This window comes from Nycticebus coucang, chromosome 4 (assembly GCF_027406575.1).
Source record: "Nycticebus coucang isolate mNycCou1 chromosome 4, mNycCou1.pri, whole genome shotgun sequence".
Lineage (NCBI taxonomy): Eukaryota > Metazoa > Chordata > Mammalia > Primates > Lorisidae > Nycticebus > Nycticebus coucang.
The window spans coordinates 21,763,709-21,788,066 of NC_069783.1; the positions used below are offsets into that span (position 1 = coordinate 21,763,709).

The window sequence follows — 24,358 nt, forward strand, 5'->3', positions numbered from 1 at the left end:
AGCCCCGCGGCCGCCGCGGCTGCGGGGAGAGGGCGGGGGCGATGCTGCCGGAGCCGCCGCCGCCGCCGCCGCCTCGATGAGAGCCGCGTCGCACCGCGCATAACCGCACAGGCTGACAGGCGGAAGGACTGACTTCCCTCTCCTGGGCATCCTCCCTGGGCTGCCGGGAGGCGGCGGCGGCGGAGGAGGAGGAGGAAGAAAAGGGGTAGAAGACGGAGAGCAGGAACGCGAGGAGGTGGACCTGGATCCGTTTCTCCCAGCCAGGACCCGAGCGGCCCCAGCTACCACCACCCGCCGGCGCCGTCCCCTATCCATCAGCCCTCCTGCGCCCACCCGCGACCCCGGGCTCTCTGCGCGTCGGGCCGGGGCCGGGGCGGCGCAGCCGGAGGTAAGAGCCGGGCCGGGCTGGGGCGCCTAGAATGCGGAGCCGGAGACCCAGGGTTCTGGCGGCTGCGCGGGGCCGGACCGAGCGTGGGAGCGGGGCCCAGAACGCAGAACGCTGGGCTAGGCTCCGGCGGCGGCGGCAGTGGCAGGAGCCTCCCGCGTCTGGATTCGCAGGCTGCAGAAGCCCTTGCGCCTGCGCTGCTCCCTGGGGGAAAAGGGGGGAAAAACTTCCTGCCCCCGGATATGTATTCGCTGGGGCTGCCTGGGGCCACAGTTGCAGTGTTCGGAGGTGTTGGAAGTGAATGTGACCCCCAGCCGGGGCAGCTCCCCTGCTGGGCCCGGCGTTGCGCGCCCCTCTCCGGGCCACCTTTCCCTGAATCGACCAGGGTCGGGGCGGTCTAGGGGCCAGAGGCACTGGAGGGCTGGCCCCCGGGGGCGGCCGCGCGCCCTGCCCTTTGGGGAGGTGCGCACCTCTGTGCACTGAGAAGCCAGTTTGGGGTTTCTGCCCCCTCGCATCCTCCGATGCTGCATTTGGGGACCAGGTCTTTTCACTCAATCCCAAGTAACTTTCAAGGTAGAGGAGCTTAAAAACCGTCGGGAGGGAGCCCGCATAAATGTGGTTGGGACCACCCTCCCCCGCCCTCCCCTTGACACCTTGTGGATGCCGGGAAGGGCGGGGGAGAAAAGAGAGCTTACCGGGATGGCGAAGGGGCGAGGAGCTAGTGTTGGGTGGGGAGTTGTTTATGTATGGGATAGTGTGGGCCAGGAGCTGTGTAGTGTGTGAGTGTGAACGCGCGCCCCGATTGCCGCAGGGGTGCGAGGTGGCCGAAGGCTCACGTCCCGGTCTCGGTGGCCTGGAGCAGGCTGAGAGCGCTGGGGTTATCTGCGGTCGCCGCGCGTGTGCCCGCGTTGGGCAGCGTCGGCCCTGGGCCCGGAGGGAGGGGCGTGCTCGCCCGGGGCCGAAGCTCGGAGCCGAGATCCCGGGTAGGTAGGAGGCGGCTCCCGGGGCAGGTCGCCTCTGCGTTGGCTAGGGAAGGCGGAGACGCGCTGCCTGCCTGAGGCCAGCCGTCTCGGAGAAGGAGGGCCGCCAAGCGCGAGTCTCGGATGCCTGGGTCTGCCCGCTGAGAAGCCAGTTGTTGTCCCTGGGCACTGGAACCAAACGGCCGACGCGGTCACTTGTCAGGTCCTCCTGCGGATCCCCAGGGATGTGTATGGGTGAGGAGCTGCCCCCGCCGCTGCCATCCCTGCCGCTCTGCAAACCTTCTCCTCCCTCCGTGCGGTGCTTGCGCCGCTGCGCGCCCCGGGCGAATAGTGGACGTAGGTATTAATGGAGCATTAGGCGAGACCTCGGCGCTGGAGGGACCAGACCTCTGAGGGCGCCGAGCTGCTGCCGCCTGCGAAACTTCCTATTTGGTCAGCTCGAGGACAACGCGGCTCCACTGCTGCAGACTCCAGCCTCTCATCGGCCGAGCCAACGCTGGGATTCGGACGCCTGGTGCAGTGACAGATCTGTCCTGGTTACTGCTGTATTTATCCTAGTTTCCATCTCTTTAAAGTCATCGGTCTAGTCATTACAGAGTTTTTTCCCTTGCGTTGTGGTCTTACCGCTAACCCCGCCTTGGGAGGGCAAATTTAAGGAATTATTTCATTTTAGGATGAATGACAGCAGATTTAATTAGTCCACCTCATTTCTGGTTTTTTAATTATGGGGAGGAGGAACAGAGCTAACTTTTTAATTGGGGGGTGATGAACAGTTTCATAGACGTTCATCCTGACACTTGGAGAAAACATGTCCAGCGAAGACAGGTGACTACTGTAAGGGCCGGTTGACATGCGGGCGTTTTATCAGTCACATAGTCTGGGCGCTTCTACAGGTAGGACCTGTGGGCTGCTGCTGAACAGTTTCCGTCCTATGCCTTGTTCTGGAGTACACTTGATTTATCACCCTGCTATAAATCAGGGAATTACTAGCATATGTGCCCTTAAACTCTATATGAATTTAATGGCATTTAAATTGGTTTAAGGGCTGATGCATTTAACCAATTTTAGTAACTTTTCTGCACAAACATCAAACCATATTTGACTATGATTAAGAAAAACATTTTCTTCTGTTCGGTCTCCCCATTTCTAGGGCAGTTACAGAAATTTGTGGGTCTCCAACTTCATTTGCAAGCAACAATCCAAACGAAATACCTAGAGTTTTACTGAAATAAAATATCCTATGGTAGCCATGGTAACAAATAGATTAAGGGTTATTGGTTTTCATCTGTGTGTGATGGGGGGTGGGGACCTAGTGTTGTATCTTTTTAATTATGTTTCTAATGAATAGTGGTCATACTTCAAGTACTCAGTGTGGGAGATAAGTGAGACGGAGAATTCAGTTTTCTGAGAGATTTATTGGAACAAAGACTAGAAGAGCCCAAGAGAATGACTTCTGCTAACTGTAGTTTCTCGTACCCAGAAAGCAAATGGATAAAACCTTTTTTGTTTTTCAAGTAGATGGGAATTGAGTCAATCCCTCTAAGATTGGAAAATGTATTTTGCTTATAAGGTATTACCAAAGGAACCTTTAAATCCAGACTGTTTTCTAGCACTAAAGATAATTAGAACTGTGGATGTTGGTGTGGAATGAGTGTCACCGTTGTTACCAACACCTGTCAGTCTAAGGGAGGCATATCATTAGTCTATTCAAATTTGCTTATTTCAATATTCATGCATTTCCATGGTGATCCATTCGTTTTTGTTTACTTAGTCACCCTTATAAATCCTTGGCATCAATTTCAGTTGTGCCATCTTTTTATTTCTTTCATTTATCAATTGATTTGACTACAAATCATTCTCAGTTTTAGGCATTTCTTTTTTTTTCTTTTTTCCTGCTAGTTTGCAAAAGTTTATACTTTTCCCAGGTACACACAGACATAAAAGGGTTAATTATTTTTTAATCGACTCACTGTAACAGCGCTGATGTTAATGTAGTTTTTTAGCATCGTGTGTGTGTGTGTGTGTGTGTGTGTGTAGGTGTGTGTGTGTGTGTGTGTGTATGCGCGCACATGGGTTATTGTTTTTTCTTCCAGCAGGCTTACTGTAAAGAATTCTCACATTAATTCAGTCTAGCAGATTGACTAAAGTTTTTTCTTCCTTCCTTCCTTCTTTTCTTCCTTCCTTTTTTCTCCCAGCTCCCACAAGGATTCTTTGGGTCTTTGTCTATATCTGTCCTGGAGAGACATTGAGACTGTGTATTAGAGCATACCCATCCTCCTAGGATCTTTTCTCTTCTAGTAGTGGCCAACACCAGAAGGTTCTGGAATATCAGAGCATTTTCCCAGTACTATATACATTTAGTCATGGTATATAGTGCCCCTAGGATCATGGTAACGTTGTAAGTCCACTGAACAGACAGTTTTACCTAAATGCAAGTGATGATTTTGCATACCCGCTTTCAACTTTGCTTTCTAATGATGCAGTCCCATGCTAATCACAACCCTGTATATTTCAGAAATATCAAGGCAAGCATTAGCACGCTACTGACTTATTAGGATCAGGCAAAGTAATTGGAACATTTAAGTTCAAAGTCAGATGAAGAAATGGAATTATAACCAACCTTATGATTCTATAATCAGTCAACTAAGTGCCTATACTTGCAGGTAGGGGGAGGAAGTAACATCATGAATAAGCAATCAAGCCCTTGGCTGTAGTGCATGTGAGTAAACCAAGACAGTTAGTGTGCAAGAGGACCAGAGAACAAGAAATACACTGTGGACAGGTAAACCATGTGCTCCCCCACTGTGCTGAGCACACATAGGTACCGATATTTAGAAAATGGTAAAATATTTGTAGTTTATGCAAAAAATAGACATTTGTTATTACTCAAGAAATCTAGGGTCAAATCTCTTGATACGCTAAAAAGTTAGTATAATCCCTGGAAAGTACCTTCTTTTGAAGTAAATTTTACTATAGACAATGATCTTAACAATTTTGGTTAAGAAGGAAAAGTGTATTGGGATTCCTCACCTGCACCTGGGATCAAAAATACTGAGCTCAGGACCACTCTGAAAGCAGACTCTGTGGTCCTTCCTCCAACAGCAACACGTTTACTCTCCTAGCACCCAAGGTCAGAAAGGCAGTCTGAACTTTCTTAAAGGAAACCACTTGAAAATGAGAAAACTGAAACTGCAAATTAAGATGAGGCAAGTTGAGCACTTGCTAGAAGTAGCAACAGAGTTCTTTGCTAAATGAACTTCATTGTGTGGGAGCATTTCTACCTGTAGAGTGGGAAGGGGAGGATTTCTCATTTTCTATGAAAGAGGGTATCTGCGTGAAAACCAAGTAGTTCAGAGACTAAACTCTAATGAGCCAGAAGCTGGAAAAAAAAAACAGCCCAGCGTGGTTATGGTAGGGGATCCAGTTTGGGCAAAGAAGAAGACAGGGCCCAGGACATTTAAAGACTATCCATGGCCTCAGTGTTGTCTGTTTTTATAATTTATATACAGATTTTTAAAATTTTAAAATCATGGACCATTTTAAGGATACACATACATATAAACAAATATATGTAAAAAATATGTATTCTACCACTTTCTTCTTTTTAAATTGTGGTTTAAATAAACACACTATAAAATTTATCATCTTCACCATTTTTAAGTGTAAAGTATTAATAGTGGTAGTTAATAATTAATTGTTGTGCATCAGATCTCCAGAACATTTTCATCTGGCAAAAGTGAAATTCTGTAGCCACTAAACACCACCTATCCATTCCCACCTTCCCTAGCCCTCAGCACCACTACTCCACTCTTTTTCTACACATTTGACTTCGTTCAGATCCCTCATGTAGATGAAATCACAGGATTTGTCATTCTGTAACTGGTTTGTTATACTTAGTAGAATGTCTTCAAGGTTCATCACATGTTATCACCTGTAACAAGATTTCCTTTCTTTTTAAGGCTGAATAATATTCCATTGTGTGTATATACCAAATTTTGTTTATCCATTCATCTGTTGATGCAAATTTCGGTTGCTTCCACGTTTCAGCTCTTGGGAATAATGCTGCTGTGAATGTGAGTGTGCCTGTGTCCGAGATCCTGCTCTCAGGATCTCGACCGTATCTTTGGGATATATACCCTGAAGTGGGATTGCTGTATTCCACGGCTTTTAACACTAACAGATCACATAGGTCTTGTGTTGAAGAGACTTGATGAGACTGCAGTCAAACAGAATCCCATCCAATAAAGGATGCAGTTGATGTTCCTGACATTTGTTTTTCCTTTTCTTTGTGTGTCTTTCCTCCTGAGTCTCCGATCTCTTTTTATCGCTTTGCTTTGGGGCCTTGCCTGAGTTGCTGCAACATTGCAGAGCAGTTGGAAACTCAGGCTTTGTGTCCGAGTCAAAACCCAGTCTCTGGTGCCTACTAGCTGTGTGACCTTGGAAAGAACCTCCATCTCACCAAGCCTCAAATTTCTTTTATTCAAATGGAGGGAACAATAGTAGCTACCTTAGGATGGTTGGGTGGGTGAAAAGAGGTAACCCTGGCAAACCCAGGTCACGGTGGCCTAGGGAAGTGCCCCCAAAAGGAGAGCTTAGACAAAGCAGCAATCCCGGGAGATCTCAGAAATGCAAAGACGCCTATCCCATTAAATTTCAATCATAGAATGTTAATGGCACATCAAAGTGTATACGCTCATATATTGTATTCTGTGAGTCTCCTTAGGAGTACTCACTCTGAAAAGCACAAGAGATTTGCATCACAATTCCAAGAGTTAAAAATAACCTTGCGATGATTTGATGTATGAACTTCTAATTCCATTTTTGGTATCATAATTTTAGACTTGATGTAGATTTTAGAGGTCAGCTCATCTACCTATTATTCAATCAGCAAACCTTTATCAAGCCCCAATAATATAATAATAATAATAATATTAATAATAATAATAGCTTCCAGGTATGGCTGCCCACTGTATCTCGGTACTTTACATATATTATCTCTAATCCTCATATCAGTGCTGCGAGGTAGGGATTATCCACAATTTACAAATGAAGATGAAGCTCAGAGATCAGCTGGCCCAAGGCCACAAACCTAGCCACGTTGTGCCGCTGGGTTTGAACACAGACCCATGAGCTATCAGTCTATTTTTTCCACACGTATGCACGCGTGTGCGTGGCTGTTTGATTTTCCAGTGGCACATGCACACTTCTCACTGCCTGCTCTGTGCCAGGTACCACTTTATCTGTGCTAATTAACATTTTATATAAGAATAATTCTATTAGAAGGAATGTGAGCTTAAATAAGAATAGTAATCAGGTCTGCTCTGATCAACATTCATCGCTCTTTTTGGATTTGCCCACCTGCTTCCATTTACTCTGGCTCCTGGAGGGCTAATGAGAAAAACTTGGAGATGCTTGAGCGGCCTCTGCTTCCATATTGAGCAAGCGTAGTAAATAACTAGCAAATCAAAGAGTAAAAACAAGGTAAAAAGGACCAAGGATCCATCTAGAACCATTAAAGGTGGGCCTAGACGTGTTCATTTTTCCATGCCAGAGCCTAGCACGATGCCCAGTGCAAAACTCTTTTGTAAAAATGCTTGCCTGTAAAAATTTACACCCAGAGAAGGTATCACGTAACAGACATCAAAACCTACTTTTGGGATTTTATTTTCACTCAGTGACAGTGTAGTTACATTTTCACGGTTTGTCATTGTGTGGGATTTTTGATGCCATATTCGGGCACATATCTATTAAAGATGCTTATTGATGAATTCTAACTAATCTGGATGGAATCTTCTGGGATTTATGACTTGAGACTTTGAAGACTAATTTTCTCTTGGAGCTTCATCATTCCAGTGATAACTTGAATCTGTCTGGTGCTCTTGAGAGTCCACACAAAGTCTGTCCCTGGTAACATGCTTAACTTGCAAAAAAAAAAAAATGTGGTCCCCACTCCAATTTTTAAATTTGTGGTAGCTCACAAAAGCGTTATTTTTAGGAAAAATAAAACACCTAGAAATCACAGAGACAGTTATGGAAGGGCAATAACACTGTATTTTCCAGCTTCTTCTGTTCTATTTTTACTCTTTATATTAGTTTTTTTTTTGGAGATAGGCGTGAATAGAGCCTTGAGCACACACCACCAAAGTGCATTTGCTTCCTGTTTTAACTCTTCCAACCCCCATTCGGGCAAGGAGTGACTTCTCAGTGTGAGGCAGGTTCAGCGTCAGGGCCTTTGGGGATGAAGGGACCTCCCAGGAAGTGCTGGGGGTTGTCCTGGTGTTGGCATGGGCCACTCCCTGCTGCCTGTCTGTCCAGCTCTGCCGCCTCCCCTTCCTTCCTCCTGCTTCTACTAGAAATCCGGGTCTGGCCTAAGGCTTCTTTGCTCTCAGAAGCAGGCTGAGGGGTGGGGCAGTGAAGGAAGACCACACAGGAGGACTCTGTGTCTGCTTTGTGAAAAGCAAATGCTGGTCAAAGACTTTGGCCAGATTGGAGACATTAACAATTACCAGAAGGTGCTGGTTTTCCTTTTGGTCATTTGGTAACACTGAGAAGTGGCAAGGAACAAATGGGTGAAGCTTGTATTTAAAAAAAAAAAATCATTTTTCAAATCTTCCAGCTTTAAGCATTTGCTTTGGGATCAAAACTGCCGCTGAATTTAGCCTCCCAAGGAACTTTAATGACATATAGTCAGTTCCTGGAGCTTCTAAATGAGTATAGATCCAATAACTGTTCACTTAAAAGCCACAATGGAAAGAGCACTTCCTCCCCTATGGCCTCTCATCTGTTGCTCACCCTGTGACATCAGTGGCTTTGTTCCCATTTTGCAGATGAGTTAGAGGTTCGAAGCGTTTGCCCAAGGTCAGGTCAACCACCATGGGTACCAGGCCATGGTGGGTGCAGATGGGTTAAGAGGACGCGCAAGCCTGTCCCCCTGACAACTGCCCACCCATGGGGGAGGTCCATGTTCCCTTTCATATAATACGAAGCACTTGTTAGAGTAAAGAACGGCCCACGTGTTCAGCCACATTGTTCACTGGTGATCACACTTGGCATAAATTGAGGTCCAGCTAATTTTCTTTTAAGATAGAAAATAAATTCAAAGGAATAGAGAATAGTATGATTTCAAGTATCTTCACACTTAAACTCACTGCCCTCACCTAGGTAATAAGAACGACAGCTCAATTCTGAGTTGACTTCCAAGGCTCAGGCCTAACTGACTCTTTTTCTTTGTGATCAGAAGGTTTCCTGGGTGCACTGATGTGAGTACGTGAAGACTGAATATTTGAGGATTAAAAGAGTTCTTATCTGCGAAGTGCGCTGGACGGTGCCAGGCAGAAGCCTAATCACAGCAACGTTAGATTTCTGGACTCGTTTTGAGGATTGTTGTCCTTGAAGGCAAGGAATGACTTTGTCTTTTAGCCTTGGATGTGGCATGTGTCAGCGTTCCCTGTGTGGGTACTTGGAGCTCAGTGAGGTGCAGTCAGGTGACAGGAAGAAGAGACAGGACCCCGACTGGGAGGGCGCCCAGTATAACCAGGAAGTTGATGGACAAGTGGTCGAGTGCAGAAATTTCCTGGGATATTCTGAGAGACAGTCCAGCTCTCTTCTAGTAGTGGCCAAAACCAGAAGGTTCCAGAATATCAGAGCATTTATATTAGTTTTTTTTGGTCATGGATGATGGTCTGGTCATGGATGCTGCTGTGGTCATGACCCCGTAGGTCCACTCGGTTCTGCCTGACCATCTGTGCTGGACACTGCTGCTGTTGTCCTGGCCCTCCAAGATAGTACAGAAGAGTAGAAAATAGTGCTGCTCCAGGCACAGTCGCAGACCAGGGCCAGTTCACAAACTGTGACCAGTCTGTGAATGATAAATCGGGACTAAGGATTTAGAAACCCCTATGGCATTTATTGTCATCTTGGCAGCCAAGAGCATGATCCATGGGCTCCTCTCATTGACCAAGGTACAGCCCAGCCGGGACAATGTTAGACCCACACGGGCATTACCAGGAGAGTCAGCATGGTGTGAGCTGTATTCTGGCCATGGATGCTAGGACTGTGTTTTAATGGATTGGAATTAGAAACAAAAAACCTAAAACCTGGTCCCTCACCACTGATAGGGTTAGGGAACTACATGGAAAATACCTAGACACATTTGTCTTGTCAAAGCATATTCTGTGATTTTATACTTGGGTCCGGAATCTCTCATCAGAGAGGCCAACTTTGCCACCTTTGGGATAATGAGCCCAGTGTGCTCACTTAAGACCAGGGGTAGCTGCCTGGTCTGTCCTGCCCAGGACATGATTGCCATTGTTGGTGGCCCTAAGGAGGCCGCCTCAGCCTTCGTGTGCATCTTGAGTCCAATTCCCCAGAGCTGAGTGGGGTCTAGCTCAGGAGCCTCAGACCCACCCACGTACATCCTAAGGCCATTTTGTTGCAATATTGCATCATCTTGACCTCTTGAGACATGGGCAGGTTATCTGGCCATTGAATGAGCTTATTTTGAATGAGGTCTTTTGCTTTTGAAATAGCCCATTTAGGTGATGTGAAGAAAAAAATAAGATGACCTTGCTGTGAAATCGAGGACCCCAGAATTTGGAAGTGTTAAATGCCACATTGTAAGCGGGGCCGGTTAGACCTGGAGGCTGCGTGCAGCGTGCCTGTCTGGCCCATCCTCCCAGGGAAGAGCCTGCTCTGAGTGGAGTGCTGTAATCTATTCGGTTCATGCTGTTCCCACCAGCTTTAATCATCAAAACTTGAATAATATTCAAACTGCGAAAGGAACATATTTCTTGCTGAAGCCTGGATGTGCCAAAGGGAAGCGCCAGAGCGTCTCCACCGACCAATCTCTGGCAACACATTGTAAAAAAAGGAAGCACCTGGATCACTTCATGTGCTGTGGGGAAACTGCCTGTTCCTACAATGAAATGGCACTAAGATTTAAAATTTCTTCTCTTCTCCCCAGAGGAGAAAAATGATTTTCACAGAAACCACGTTTTGTGGAAGTTGACTTCCTCCCCCTCTATAAAGTCACCAACCTCACTTGTGACCCAGAAGGAAGCTTCCTCCTGGCCCTGGCTGTCTGACAAGGCCTGCTGTGGTACCCCTGGATGGAGGGCTCCCTGTAGGGAGAGGACATGGACCAGACCGTGAGACCTGGAAGATAACGGCATCTGGGACAGAGAAGGTCACAGGCAGCCGTGGAGAGCCTTGCCAGCAAAGCAGCTTGCTGGGATAAAGACGTGCAAACCACCATCCTGTGGCAAGGGCTGCAGCCCGAGTTCTGGATGAGGGCTGTATGGATGGCCCTGCCTCTCTGCGTCTCCCTATGCGCTCTCTGTCACATCCCTGAGTGACAAGGGCGTTCCAGAGCTGCAGCCCTGCTCAGGCTCCCACCTGGGGATTTAAAGCTTCCCTCCTTGATTCTGCAAAAACCACAAAAAGCCCATTTTTGTCCATGAGGCCTCCTGGGGGAGGCTGCATGGGTGGGGTGTGTACTCACTGAACTGTGAAGTCCCTGTTCAGCAGCCCTAACTGTCTGCTGTTTTTATTTCTGCTCTGCCTCCCAGAATGTCTGGTCTCCAGAAATAGTTTTTGATAGTTCAAATAGACACCTGGGCCATATATAGTTTCCCTGGTCCCAGGAAAAGGGGGAGGCAGTTACCATCGGGCCCTTACTCCTGTGCTGGGTGTGACCAGTGGGCCACTGGGGTTGGGGACCGGGATAGAGGATATGAAATTGTTGTCTGGAGACTGAGCAAACGTGGCACTGGGGAGGGTGGGACCTGGTGCTCAGGCCTGTATGGGTACAATTAAAACTTAGTTTCAACTCAACAACAAACAACCCAATTTAAAAAATGGGCAAAACGCCTCTATAGCTAGTCCGGAAGAAGACATACCAATGGCCAAGAAGCATATGGAAAGATGCTTTCCCGAGAAGTGCAGGGCAAAACCTCAGTGAGATACCACTTCACACCCAGGAGGATGACCATTATACACATAAAACAATAGCAGAAAATAACAAGCCTCAGTAAGGATGTGGGGAAACCAAACTCTTGAGCACTGCACTGTGTGTGAAAATGTAAAATGATACCCCCTCTGGGGTAAACACATGGATCCTCAAAAAATGAAACGTAGAATTGCCACATGATCCAGCAATTCTATTTCTGAGCATACACCCAAAGGAAGCAAACCTGCTCATAGAGCAGGGTCACTCCTAGAAGTGGTGTTCACAGCAGCCAGCGGGGAAGCAACTCGTACGTTCATCAGTGGGAATGGATAAGCAAGGTGCAGCAGGCACCTGCCCAGGCTATCACTCAGCCTTGAAAAGGAAGGGAGTTCTGGCATAGGCTGGAGCACTGATGGACCTCAAAAATACGATGCTAAGAGAAGTAGGGCAGTCACAGGAGAAGGACAAATACTGTGTAGGATTCCACTTATATGAGATAAACAAGAGAGGTCAAATTCACAGAGATCCTAGTAGAATGGTAGTTACCAGGGCTGGGGGAAGGGACTTTCATTTAATGGGTAAAGAGTTTTTGTTTTTGGAAGGTGAAAATGCTCTGGCAGTGGGTGGTGGAGATGGTTGCACAAGAGTATGATTGTACTTAATGCCACTGAACTGTATGTTTAGAAGGGGTGAGAGGCCAGGCAAGGAGGCCCACACCTGTAATCCTCGCATTCTGGGAGGCTGAGGCAGGTGGATTGCCTGAGCTCAGGAGCTCAAGATCAGTTGGAGCAAAAGTGAGACCACCTCTCTAAAAATAGCCAGGTGTTGTGGCAGGCTCCTGTGTCCCAGCTATTTGGGAGGCTGAAGCAAGAGAATTGCTTGAGCCTAAGAGTTGGAGGTTGCTGTGAGCTATGACGCCACGTACTCTACTGAAGGTGACAAAGTGAGACTGTCTGAAAAAATAAAGTAAAAGTGGTTAGAATGGTAAATTTCATGGTATGCATATTTTGTCACGATAAAAAAAAGATTTTCAGATATATTCATCTAATAAATTCCTTTAAAAATTCACTTAGGGGGGAAACAGACTATGCTAACAATTTAGCAACTTTAATAAGGCACTTGCCGTGTATCCCGCTCTGTGCTGGGCATTGCGCTGCATTTATTTACTCTATCTATCTTTATTTTATTTGACATATAGTTTCAGTAACTGTATATACTCGCATAACCACCATCTAAGTAAGAAGAAAATCTTTCACCCCAGAAAGTTCACTGCTGCCCCTTCCAGTCAATGTTCTCTCCTATTCAAAGTCAGACACCATGAATTTTTGTCTGTTCTCAACGTGCTTGTAAACAGAGACAAACAGTGTACACTCATGTTTGCTCACGTCCACCGTGTGTCCCAGGAGCTGACCCTCCCCTGCTAAGTGATATTCCACAGCACCCACCTCACTTTGTGTGCCCATCCTCCTGTGATGGACACTGGATGGTGCTGTGGTCTGGAGATAGTGGCAGTGGGTGGAGAGTCAGCTACCAGTGGGGAGTGTCCCCACAGGGTGGGATCACCACATTTCTAGTTTTCAGTGCTGGGAGTTTTCCTTTTTCATCAGCAGCTTCTCCATTCCTGGAGAAGCGGTCTCCAGGCAGTGGCATCTGGTTGCTTTATACTAAAAATGTGACATTCAGCGGAGCAGATCCTGTGCTGAGAAAATTTCTCCCCTGGAGGCCGCCACACGGGAGGCTGGGTGTCCATCAGGAGGCTGTGTGGTGACTCAGTGCTAGGGACGGGCATCAGCAATGGCCTTAACGGGGCAGTCTCCCTGAGCTGTGGCAGGGGGATCTGTAGACCCGACCAGACGCTAGGGGGAAAGGGGTGGGAGGGGGCAGGGCACAGGTGGCCAGGCCCTGACTCGGCTTCCTCCTGTCTGTGTGAGCCTCAGGCTCCTTCAGTTGCCCTTGACCACGTTAAGGCCTTTAGTCTCGTATGAAGCTCGAGAGCGTCATTCTTTACGATGCCTTTGCCTCCTCTGCTATGACCCATTCTTGGAGAGCGTCTGGTCTCTGAGTCCAACTCTGAGGTCAGTGTCCCCCACTTCCACCTTGCTGGGCAGTGTCTCATCTCATGACACACTGAGGCCTAATGCTTAAGCTCTGTGCTTTTGTTACCAGCTAGATGTGGGCTCTAAACCCTAGTGGGACCACCTGGAAATGGTGTGGTCATAGGAGCTTGGCTGCCTCCTATGACAGCGCTAATAAAATCTTTGTGGCCCCACGTCTGGCTATAATAAGTCTGCTCTAAGAAGTTGGGTGGGAAGAGGATTCCTGCCTTCCAGGAATGTGGGCAAAATTCAACTTGTGAAAACTGAATTCAGCTGAGGTTAGTCTCCCCTCTCCACATACCTGGGCAGTGCCTCAACTCACGAGGTGGACAATAGTCCAGAGTATGTGGGTGACAACTCTTAATAGTTGCTCGCTGATAGAGCTCATGGCGACACAGGACAGGGCTGATCAGGGCAGGCTGTGGTCACTGGAAAGTTTCACAGAACAGAGAATTTGGGGCCCCTCTAGAGCAAAAGGATGTATAATGGGTTCCCTCCCTCCTCTGTGGGCCCCCACCCAAAGTGCCCCAGCTATCAGTCTCCCCTCACCTGTGAGAGAGAAGTTTGCGAGACCCAGCTTGGGTTTGCACCTGTGATTTCTAAAGGACTCATCTCTCACAGGAGCCGTGGAGCTGTGTGGTCACCAGAGCCTCACATAGAGAGTGGAGCCCACCTCAGTAAGGCAGGGCCTGCATTGTCCTGCCTGACCACAGGGGACAAGGGATAGAGGAAAAGTGACTGCTGTTTAAGAGAGTTGCCTCCCTAAAGTGTCAGGAGAGCCATGAAGGCACATTGCTGAACAGAGGGACTATTTGCTGGCTTGAAGGAGCCTCTGTCTGGCACGCCAACATCACCCTCAGTTCCCTCTCCCCTCTTCCTTCTCTCGAAGCCTCTTTGCCCGGTTCAGATCTTTCCTGTCTTTATGGCTTCCTAGGGAGCAGTCCCTGAGCCCACAGGGATCGCCTGATGCAGGTTCTCCATGTAACTGCTTCGCAGCCGCGTGGGAGTCTCCAGCTTACCTGCCCAGGTGCTCCCAAGGGAGCTGATTACCTCACCTCTTGTTTATATCCCTTGGTTGGTTTTCCCGTGAAGATCTAGATCAACGCTGGGCACATTTTACACTTTGGACAAGTGAAGGGCAGAGAAAGGGACACTGTATCTAAGACTTGCCCGTCAGAGGCAGAGCTGGGACTGGGATCCCAACAACCTGGGACAGCAGCCTCCTGGGAGGGCGTGGGGAGGGGCAGGAGTTATGTCTGGGGGAGGGGTCATCTCCTAAGAACCCAGGGCTGTTTCATACTGCCCCTGGTGGAAAAATACAGACTCTTTGGAATTTTCTCTTTTTCTCTCTCGGTGTTGACTTTTGTCAAATTGAAAGAAGGATGCTTTCCTAAAATGTATGACTCGATAAAGGATCCCTTCACCAGGGCGTGAAATGACTGTGCATCTGCATCTGAGCCAGGGAAGAGAAACTCGGCTCCATTTTTGCCACTCACCAGATTAGAATCTTTCCAGGACACTAACCTAGTGTGTGTTTCTCTAAGTCCTTGGCCTTGGGGTCCCTGGTAAAAGCCCAGGCTGTGTTTGGCTCCCTGATCCCCCTCCCTCTTCTCCGACCCGTGGCTGCTCTGCCCAGCTGTGACCCGCACAGCCTTGCTTGTCTCGGGGAGAACCTGTCTCAGACATGCGACTGGGCGCTGCAGTAGAGTTGGGGAAAAGAGGGCATGAAAACCTCTCCTTGGCTTTTTGTTGATGAGAAAACAGTAGGAAAAATACGAAAACCACTTTAGAGGTTGAGATTAAAGATTCTAAAGGATTTTATCATAAATTTGGTTATTTCATAGGATAGTTTTTAATTAAAAAGGAAACCTTGTTAATTAAAGGGACATAACCATGTATATACTACAACATCAAGTGTATAAAAATGAAGGATAGAACAAAAGGCTGAATCTAGGCCATAGTATTAACAGTGGTCATCTTTCTACTTTAAAATTTTCCAGCTTTGTAAATAAACAGCGTATTTTCCATATTAGGAAAATATTAAAATTTACCTAACAAGGAAAGAAATTTAACTGTAATACGAGTAAGGTTAATTTTGCCACCACAACCCCCCCGGCCCCTCCACTGAGCAATATGTGTTTGTGAACCTGCCAACATGAATTCTATTGAAAACGGAAAAAGGACAGGCCATACTATAGAAGAAATTTTTGAGCAACCAGTTTTTAAAAGAGGAAAAGGAACAAAATCGTTTCTTATAATCTCATACAAAAACGTCCCTCATAAGGAACCTCAGACTCACGTTAAAGAAATAATCCTCTCAGGATTCTCTTCCTTCCTAGGGCTGCTGTAAGAACCCAGAGTTAGGGGCTTTTTACAGGTAGCTGAGGCAGCCTTCAATCCTTAAAAGCTTACCTTGTTGAATGCCATGCCGGCATTCTCAAATAACTGTGCCCCCAAGTGGTCACATGTACCTGTAAATTACGTGCAGCAGAAAGGTTGCAGTTAACCAGATCTTGGATTGTAGAGTTTGCAGTTTAATGCTAATGATGAAAATAATAATACATAGGAGAAAAGAAATGAGAAAGGGGAGGGAGAAAGCCAGAGTGTGTGTGTGTATACATACATGTGTGCATGTGTGTGCATGTATGTGTGTGTGTGTGTGTTTGCATGGAGAGCAAAAGACAGGAAGAATTTCTCAATGTTTACTGTCCCTGTGCCCCTCCCAGAAAGGAGGGGTGTGCGGGTTGTGTGTGTGTCTCCATTGGCAGGGAGGGTCCGGTCAGTAGAGGTAGGGAGTTAGCTATGGGCAGAGCCCTCCCAAGATTTCGGAGACTTTGCATTCTCTTTCTCGGGAGCAATCCTCACTGCCGTTGGCTGCTTGCTTCTCTGCAGCTCTGCTTCTATGATAGTCTCCTTGGCAGACTGCCAGAGGCTGTAAGTGTATAGAGAATTGTGTTTTAATAGAAGGCTTTACCTCTGATACAGATTTAAAATGAGGAAGAAACTTTCTGTTCCTCAGCCAGAGCGAAATGCATTTTGCTTCTTGTGAAATGCTGGTGATTACAAGCTCATCTTACATAATTTTATTATTTTCAATTGCTGCCCGTCAATCTCAGGTGATGGTTTCCTGGGAGCAGAAAAGAGTCAGATTCTGGGTGATGATTAAAAAAAAAAAAAAGCCACCCATCATTAGCAAATCTTACAGAAGTTTAGAAAGGAGAATAATTATCCTTGTGATGATGCTGTTTAAGATCATCAGAACTTTCATTGCTAAGTTAGGCACACAGAAGTGAATTGAGGACTATTTCATGGCCTCACAGAAAATGTATTTTCGCTTTAACAAAGCATCGATGTTTGAGATTTGAAAAAAGAAAAACCTTTAAATCTAGCGAAGAAATGCTCTTGAGTAACCAGTTTCAGAAATCTGTGACATGATCGAGGTGGTCTACTGTCACGCCCACAAGAGGGCATTTTCTCATCAACTACTGTAGAAAACGATTTGTTTTCTAAAGGGAAGCTGAGCGGCCTGGGGGAAGGGGAGTGTAACACGCAGACGGCACAGGAGCAGGGAGTGGAGAGCTGCTTGCAATTGAGTTGTATGTACGCTAACACTTAATACGGTCCTGCACGCCTGCGAGCCAGCACCACCAGCCAGGAATCTGCCCTCTGTGTTTACACGTTTTTGAATGTCTTATTCCCAGAATGACCGGGAACCAAAGGAATCCTTCACAGGAGTTTTCTCCAGACACCAGGTGCCACACGCTAACACATGACCAACCCCTCAATGACTTCGGTATGAAATTTGATTTTTCTCATATTCTAAGACAGCTTCTCTAGGTCTAAGTGTCTTCCTTTATTTATTTGACACCTATTTATTGAGTCTCTAGTCTGTGTCAACATTGAGCCAGACTAAAACCCTGTCCTCGTGAAACATATGCTCTTCATAGGGAGACTTGGCATTAAAAAGGGGAACAAATACTGGAATATAATTTAGATAATTTAAGTGTTATAAGGAAAAGTCATTGGGATAAGAAAGAGGGTGGCTATTTTGGATTGGGGAGCCATGTGTGATTCTCTGATGAATAACAAATAATATTTTAATTTTATTCCATTAATGCCAATATTATTTGGATTACAATGGTGTTCAATCTTTTAAACTCCCTACCTTCCCTCAAAAACAGTTAGTTTTAATGTTTATTATTGTACGGACCATGACACTGGTGAAAACAGGGAAGCAACACATGGTTGCCGGTTTGTTAAATAATAAACACTACCATCTACTCTTTACCCCCAGCATTTCACAAAACAATGCATGTTTTAATACCAAAGGGTATAAAGGAAAATATCCAAGAATATAAAGCAGTTGATTAAATTTAGAGTTTTGGGAAATTTGCAGCATTGGAGTTTCACATTTTTGGTGGATTGCTTAAGACATCATCCATGCTTTTCCCAACCATGAGGACCAGGCCTCACACGGTGATGTCGTCTCTGTGGGCACCAGTTCTGTAACCCTGCCCAGCCCACAACCACAACCTACAAGACCCAAGAGCGGAAAGTGGTCTGTTCCTCACCCTCGGATACTTGATGGGGAGTTCAGCCCAACAGCTGTGAAGCTGTTATATAGCCATATGAGGGTTTCTGAAACCAGGAGTCAAAGCTTTACTTTGAACACTTATTTTGGGAGGTCAAGCAGTATGGGCAGAGCAAATCAAAGAGAGCTTCATGGGAGAGGTGAGCCTTGAACTTGGCCTTTAAAGACAAGTAGGTATAAGGAAAAAGGTCATGAGATCATAACAGATTATGTGTTCATTTTATGAAATTAATGTGTAACATTTTTGTTAATAAAAGAAACATCCATTGTGTGAAATTGTAAGGCATAACAAAGTAATAATCTCTAATAAATATATGGTCTAAAGGTGACTTAATATTTTATCACATTTTCTTCTAGTTTTACATTTTTGTAATAATCGAGACCATGTTGTACATGAAATTTGTCATCTTGCTTTTTTACTTCCTGTATAGTTATCTCATGTCATTGAAAATGATTCTTTTAAACATCACTTTTGGACAATTTCGTAGTATTTCATCACACCTGCATGCTATTATTCAGCCATTCGCACCAAATATGTTTTTTTTCTACTCCTACACTCTGGTAGATATTCTTGTATATCATTTTTGTTCATAATTTTGATATCAGATCTGCTCAACTCTAAGGGTAATACTGGGCCTGTTACATCATTCACCCAGCCTCTATCTGGAACCTCATGGGGCAGTTGAGAGAGATGTATGCAATCATGTTTGGACAGAGTTCTAGAAATGGGATTACCAAGGTTTGATCATCGTAATATTATATAACTTTTCAATTATAAAAAGTAATGTTCTTTATAGAAATTTCTTTTTTTTTTTTTTTTGCAGTTTTTGGCCCGCCACCTCCGGCCTATAGGGCCGGCACCCTACTCCTTTGAGCCACAGGCACCGCCCCTTTATGGAAATTTTTTATCAAAAAGAAAAACCATGCCTAATCTCATCACTCAGAGATTAAAAAGAACCAATTAACTTTTTAGAATCTATTATTTGTCACTTTTAGCAGAACTGAGATCATACTATATGTATCATGTTCTGTCCTGCTTTTTTCCCTCTGAAGCTTGTATTGCTTTTTTCTTGTTATTACTTATTCAGAAACATAATCTTAAAAGACTTTATTTCATTATAGTATTCCATTATATTAATGTGTCATATTATATTTAACTAATTTTCTATTGTTGGATGTTCAGATAATTCGGTTATTTGCTACTATAAATAGCATTGCAATAAGATTTTGTTGAACACATACCTGGACATTTTGGATTATTTCTTTCAAATTAAGTCCTGGAATTGGTGTTACCAAGCCAGAGGTAGAGAAGACCCTGTCTGTGTCATCACATTTCTTCTGACAGGCTGTCCTATTTTTGTCCTGTTTTACTCTCCTATCAATAGTGTATGGACTCCCAGTTTATCCCAGTCCTACCTATTATAATGTATGTGGTTATTTTAAATCTCGGTCTGTTGGATAGGTGAGTAATGGGATCCTGTGGTCTCAATTTGTGTTTCCTTGATTACCAGTAGGCAGGAGCATTTGTTTCTCTGTTTATTGATATTCTTGTCCTTTGCTTGTTCTTCTATTTATATTTATCTCTTTTTTTATTGATTTGTAAGCGCTCTTTATGCACAACAGGATATTAACCTTTTGGTGTAACGTTGGAGCTATTTTTCCCAGTTTGTCATTTGTCTTTTAAATTCATTTATGGTTTCTTGGTGGTATAGAAGCCTTTAATTTGCTTGTCCTAGTCATCAGCTTTTTTCACTTAGATATTTTGTCTTATCTTTATGCTTAGAAAAATCTTTACCCAACCTGGCTTTAGATAACCCTTCATTTGCATTTTCTCCTTCTTGTTTCATGATTTATTTTGCAGATTCAACTTTTTATCCATTTCTCTCATTTTGTTATATGATAGGAAAGCATTTTTGTCTTTTGTTTAATAGTTATCTAATTCTGCCAGCTCTTTTTAGTGAACCATCTTTCTTTCTCTCCTTCCTTCCCCCCATTTGAAATGCTACCTCTCCTACACTAAATTCTTGTGTCGGATAGGGAGTACTTCTGGGCTGATTATTCTCTTTTCGTCCTGATCTAGTGCTATATACCACATTGTTTTAATTACAGAAATTTTGATTACATTTTGCATTTAAAATCTGGTAGTACAGGTCATCTCCATTATTATTATTTTCTAAAATAGTTTTGGCTACTTACCTCTGCTATATCTGGTAGCCCAGATGAATGCTAGAATCATTTTTATCAAGCTAAAAAAAAATATTGTCGAGGTCTCATTGTTTAACATATCTGTATGAATTTGAGGATATCCATAAATAGATTTATGGAAAATTGACATCCTGACTACAATATTAAGTCCTGTCATTCAGGAATATGCGGTTCCATTTACCGCCTTCCTTTCTCGGTGTTTATTTTAGTTTACTTTCATATCTCTCTGTAAACATTTGTGGTTTTCTTCATATGAGCTCTGTGCTGTTCTTAGAAATTTCATTCCTAGATGTTACACACAGATAGAATGAGATCTTTCTATCCCTTTGTATTTTCTAATGAGTTATTACTGGCAAGTAGGAAAGCTGTTAGTTTTTGTGCATTTATTTTGTATCTGCCTAAGTTACTGAACTTGCTTTTGGGTGAAACATTTTTAAGGCTTCCTAACATGTTGACTATTTCGCTAAAAGATTAGATGTATACTCAGTAGTGTCTGGGAGAGCTTATATCATCATTTTTAATAATTTTTACTAATTCGAAGAAAAATGGCATCTCATTACATCTTACATACCATTTTAATGAAATGTTGTTCTGACTGTAATCGAGTTGTGGTAATGTCATTTGGGGCACGCAGTCTTAGCGTGCAGTAACACAGCCACATAAGCCTCTCCTCGACAGCTGTGGGGGCGCCAAGGTGCTGAAAGGAGCAATTTTCAGATAGGAGTTGGGGGTTCACAGCTCTGCCTTGCAGGAGAGTGGCAGAGGCTAATATAAAGAATAGTTTGGGAGCCAGTTCTAGACATAAGTCCCAGACTGACTGGGTAGAGCCTGCTGTTGTTGATGTTAGGTTTGGTTTCACCCAGATGTACTTTCACAGCCAGACAAACTTGAGAGTGTGAAGAAACAATGAGACATCACTTGCCCCGTGTTGATCCCTGGAGGACACTCAGCATCTCCAGTCTCAGCGCAAAGATAACCCCTTGAAGTGAGCAAAAAAGGAGGAGGCCAACCAGAAAGACGACGGTGATACCCCAGCACTTCCCTCTCAGCATCTGTAGGGAGCTCACATATCAATTGAGGCCTTCTATCAGTGTAGGGAAGGAAAGGATTTCTCCTACCCTGATTCTCCCTAGCATATGGCAGGAGGTGGGGGCGGAATCTCCCCACGTCCCCACACAGACGGCTTGTGAATGTTCCGATGGTGCGCGTTTCCTCCGTTGGACGAACAACTCATCTTTTACTCTTTGCTTTTTATGCCAGTTTGGGAAGGTTGTTTTTCTCCCACTTGAAAATCTTCCTCGGAAGGAATATGTTGCCATCAGCAATTCCTCTGTGTTGTAACTATCTCCTGTGAAGCCAGACTGTAAGGAGTGAGTCTTCCCTCAAAAAATCCCAAGCCCATTATTCACGGCTCAACAAATATCTGAGTGCCTTCTGCGTGCCAGGCATTGTACTTGGTGTAGGAACTTGGTAGTGAGCAAAAACACGGCTGGTTCTTCCCCACAAGGGGTTGACAGTCTAGTGGGGCAGACAGATATTCATCAGATAGTACAAACAGCAGTAAGAGCCTCGAAGGAAGGGAGGCTGTGCTGCCTCACCTCTTCTTGGATTCCTGGAGTAGATGGCAGATCTGAGATTTAAAGGAATTGTTAACCTCAGGATTTAAAGGGAAGGGGAGCTGGGGAGGGGTATAGGTTCCAGGTGGAAGGGGCAGATATTTAGGAGAGAGTGTGGCATATTCAAGGAAAGGCAAGAAGGCTGGGGAGGCTGGGGCTGAGGAAGTCAGGGCTGGGGTACAGGTCAGGAGGAGATCAGAGAACTAGAGGGAGAGACCATGCTGGGTCTGGGCACCATAGAAAGAATATTTATTGCAAGAACACTGTCTGCCTGATGATTTTTAAGCAAGGATTGGCAATATGCAAAAATGGCTTTGACTACTATGTAGGAACTTACTGAGGAGTACTATGGAAAAAATGGGGTGCAGTTGGGAGAGGACTACAGAGGTCCAGGCGAGAGTTGATGGCAGCAGCTGAGACTGAGGGAATGGTGCAGACCAAGAGACGCCAGTGGCTGGGAGGTATTTGAGCAGCCCAGGGCCATTGAGGCTGGGAAGTAAAGAACAGGGATGTCTCATGGGGTTTAAGGGTGTCTGGTTTGAGGAGCTGGAGGGATGAGGTGCTGTTTGTTATTGGTGCTGGGAACCTGGAAGAGGCCAGGTGTGCTGGAGAAGGTCACGTTTTAGCTGTGAGGGCCCCTGAGACATGGCCCTGGTGGGAGATAGGCAGTTAGAGGTGCAGGTTGGGCTCTGTCACAGAGGAGAGATGAGGGCCAGCAGTGCAGATGTCAAGTAATCATTCTCGAAATCATCCACTTTAGATTCAGGAAGAAGGATCTTAGTGGTAAGGGACAGGCAGCAATCCAGTCCTCTTGGGACTTCTTCCCAAGTTTTTCTATGACCACACTCTTACTTCCAAAGGTGGTGCTTTCCCAGGTGTGGAGGAGTGCAATTTCCCAGGTGAGTCAGGCTGGAGGTAATAAAAGGGACATAAGCACAGGGAAACCACATGTCCAAATAATCTCATCTATAAATTCTTGCTTACTTCCCACCCTTCGGACTGAGCACAGAGGTGGAGCCAGGAGATGTCTCCTGTTCCTTCCCTCCTCTGTCCCAAGCCCACCTCTCATTCCTGAAAAATAGGCCTTAAATTACATTGCCCAATCATTTACTTACATGGGTCAAGAATTAAATTGTTTGCTTGAATTTGGGATTATTGTACATGTAATAAATACTTCCTGAACACCTGCTGCGTGCCAGGCACAGTGGCATGGATTAAGATGTGAATTAATGTTGATGTGACAAATGCTGACAGAGGGAGGACCAAATCTGGCAGGCCAGGTGAGGAAAGGGCTAGGGTGTGTGACCCGTAGCAAAGGTCAAGGGCATTTGGGGCAGAAAAAACTGAAGAGTCAGAGGGGGGTGTGCAGTGGTTCTTGTGCCCAGAGAATATTATACATTTGTTGGAAAGGTGTGTGTGTATGGTGGGGGTTGGATGGAGGGACCAGGAAGTGGGTCATGGGAGAGGGGTTGTGACCGCTGAGCCGCCGTGGTGGCATCGTCCGATATTGCAGGACCTCCTTCCTTTGTGTGTGCCAGAAGAGTTTTCTCAGCCTCATCCGTTCCTGCTGTCAGGAGATGAGAGGAGACAAAAATATCCTTATTCTTCTTGCCTTGGAAACTGAAAGCGTGGACTGGAATCCTTGCAGGTACTCCTGGTTCTGTCTTCTCTGCTTCCCAGATGTGGGAATGGTGGTTCCAACATCAGCAGTGTTGAATAATGGGCTCTGGGGGTCTCCGTGGGTAGTTTTAGCAGGGCAAAGATGAGTTTCTAATCTGAGTCACTCAGGCCCTGTGCGCAGACCCAATCTGATAACTAATAAACCTTCTGGAGAAGCCAAAATTTTAGTCATGGAAGTTTTCTAACTTACATTCTCATTGGAATAACTTTTAGTTCCCTTTCGGGAGCCGTCATTTCTCGGATCCTTAGGAAACATGCAAGCTTCTGACGGCTGGGGTGCCATAGCATTGTCCGGTGGCCAGATCACACCTACATCTGCTCAGAGGTTGCCAATAGTTGAAGAATTTCAGAAAAATGATTCCACACTGTTAGTCCGGATTCAGGTCCCAGCAGTATTTGGGATTACTGGACCAGGCCTTTTGGCAGCATCTACTGAGTGCCCAGCCCAGTTGGTTATAGGCACTGGGGACAGAAGGATGAGAAAGAGGGTCAGGAAGTGTGATGGCGACATGGCAAATGGAGATCAGCCCATTGGCTGCAGGGCTTCAAGCCTGACCAGTGTATCTCAATAGGCCAATGGTGCTACATGGCCTGAATTTCTCTCCCTGGCTGGGGAGAGGCAGGAGGACCAAGCATCACTGTCTGGAGGTAAAGAGAGCCTGGGACCCCCAAAGCTGGGCACAGAGCTCTGAGAATTAAAGGGAGTGGAGATTACTGTGGACCAGAGGCATCTGGAAAGGTCTTTCAATCACCTGGCCCCGGACACAAGCATTTCCCAGGTTCTTGCAGGAGTTAATCGTCCTACATTTAGTAGGCGGAGAAGGTGCTGGGGACCAGGCTAGGACCAGGGAGTGGAGCA

The 24,358-nt window shown here is 45.6% G+C and overlaps 1 protein-coding gene across 1 annotated transcript in view; it reads left to right on the forward strand.

Moving 5' to 3' along the window:
* The first annotated feature begins 245 nt into the window (after positions 1 to 245).
* Positions 246 to 24,358, forward strand: part of KLHL29 (kelch like family member 29) — a 293,462-nt gene continuing 269,349 nt past the window's right edge. The window contains exon 1 of the mRNA XM_053589187.1: positions 246 to 388. The gene's annotated coding sequence lies outside the window, so the exon portion shown is untranslated. The remainder of the gene's footprint in view (positions 389 to 24,358) is intronic.